The sequence below is a fragment of the Tachyglossus aculeatus genome, chromosome 1 (genome assembly GCF_015852505.1).
Source record: "Tachyglossus aculeatus isolate mTacAcu1 chromosome 1, mTacAcu1.pri, whole genome shotgun sequence".
Taxonomy (NCBI): Eukaryota; Metazoa; Chordata; class Mammalia; order Monotremata; family Tachyglossidae; genus Tachyglossus; species Tachyglossus aculeatus.
In genome coordinates this window covers 17150156-17152161 of record NC_052066.1, presented here as the reverse complement: position 1 = coordinate 17152161, position 2006 = coordinate 17150156, and the positions used below count along the sequence as shown (strand labels likewise).

The 2006-nt window shown below is 44.2% G+C and overlaps 1 non-coding gene across 1 annotated transcript; it reads left to right on the top strand.

The window, feature by feature from the left end:
• Positions 1–1311: 1311 nt before the first annotated feature.
• On the top strand, positions 1312–1449 carry LOC119935718. Its single transcript, XR_005453422.1, has one exon. It is a non-coding gene; the product is annotated as a small nucleolar RNA SNORA7 (small nucleolar RNA).
• Positions 1450–2006: the final 557 nt, after the last annotated feature.

Here is a 2006-nt window from a genome sequence, read left to right as displayed (position 1 = left end):
ACCCCCCACCTCTGCCCTACCCCCTTCCCCTCCCCACAGCACTTATATTTATTTGTACAGATTTACTATTCTATTTATTTTGTTAATGATGTGCATCTAGCTTTAATTCTATTTGTTTTGACAACTTGACGCCTGTCCACAAGTTTTGTTTTGTTGTCTGTCCCCCCCTTCTAGACTGTGAGCCCGCTGTTGGGTAGGGACCATCTTTATAAGTTGCCGACTTGTACTTCCCAAGCGCTTAGTACAGTGCTCTGCACACAGTAAGCGCTCAATAAATACAATTGAATGAAGGTGACTGAGGCATAGAGAAGCAGTGTGGCTCAATGGAAAGAGCCCGGGCTTTGGAGTCAGAAGTCATGGGTTCCAATCCCGACTCTGCCAGTTGTCAGTTGTGTGACTTTGGGTAAATCACTTCACTTCTCTGGGCCTCAGTTACCTCATCTGGAAAATGGGGATGAAGACTGTGAGCCCCCTGTGGGACAAACTGATCACCTTGTAACCTCCCCAGCGCTTAGAACAGTGCTTTGCACATAGTAAGCACTTAATAAATACCATTATTATTATTATTATTATTATAGAGAGCTAAAGTGACTTACCTAAAGTCACACAGCAGACAAGTGGTGGAGAAGGGATTAGAACCCATGACCTTCTGACTCTCAGGCCTGTGCTCTATTCATGACACCGTGCTACTTCCAGGCCCACAACACTTATGTCTATATCTGTCATTTTATTTATTTTTATTAATGTCTGCCTTCCCCGCTCAAGACTGTAAGCCAGTCGTGGGCAGGCAATCCCAATGTTTATTACTGTATTGTCCTCTCTCAAGTGCTTAGAACAGTGCTTTACACACAGGAAGTGCTCAGTAAATGTGATTGAATGAATTTCTGTGGGATTGATTTTCAACTAGACCCTTAGAGGTGGGCTCAGGCTCAAACAGAATTCCAGGAGACATAATAAATTTATCTGGGTCCCATCATGATTGTTCACCCCCTTCAGGAAGCACAGGAGCCTGATAATCAATCAATCAATCAGTCAATCGTATTTATTGAGCGCTTACTGTGTGCAGAGCACTGTACTAATAAATGATATAATGAAGAACTCCACTTTTCTCCATCCATATCTGCCTCAGAAAATGTTCCGTGTCTTCCTGTCAACTGCAAAACTCAATAACAAAGGCTTATGTGTGTGTCCTCTCTTCTTGGGGGGGTAAAGCCCTTCAGTGGCTGTGAAACTAGATTGATGTCAGTGGCTGCTTGGTTTCCATGAAGTCTCGCTCGAACGCGCAGTTATCTATTACCTACACTAGTTCTTCCCCTCTCAAGGTCGCACCTGGAGAGTTTCTATTACTCTATCAGTCTCAGCTATGGGAGGGAGAGTCAAACAGAAGCCCACCCATTCCATTCCTAGCTTGGCCAGTGGCTAGAGAGAGGAAGGAAATCTGCTACACATCAAAACTCACAAGTGCCGGGCAGCAGCGGCCTGGGGGAGAGTCGAGGGCAGAGACTCAGGTTTACCGAGCGAAAGAAGACAATGGTAACCCAATTCTGCATTTTTACCAAGAAAACTTTCTGAATCCACTACAAGAATGATTGCAGATTCATTCATTCATTCAATCGTACTTACTGAGCGCTTACTGTGTGCAGAGCACTGTACTAAGCACTTGGGAAGTACAAGTTGGCAACATATAGAGACGGTCCCTACCCAACAGCGGGCTCGCAGTCTAGAAGCGGAGAATGGGGCATTCTGTGAGAGATGCCAGAAGTTCCTGCCAACTAGAAGCTTGATTCCCAGTCGTCAAGTGGGATACTCTATTTATTTATTTTACTTGTACATAATCTATTTATTTTATTTTGTTAATATGTTCTGTTTTGTTCTCTGTCTCCCCCTTCTAGACTTTGAGCCCACTGTTGGGTAGGGACCGTCTTTATATGTTGCCGACTTATACTTCCCAAGCGCTTACTACAGTGCTCTGCATACAGTAAGTGCTCAACAAATACGATTGATTG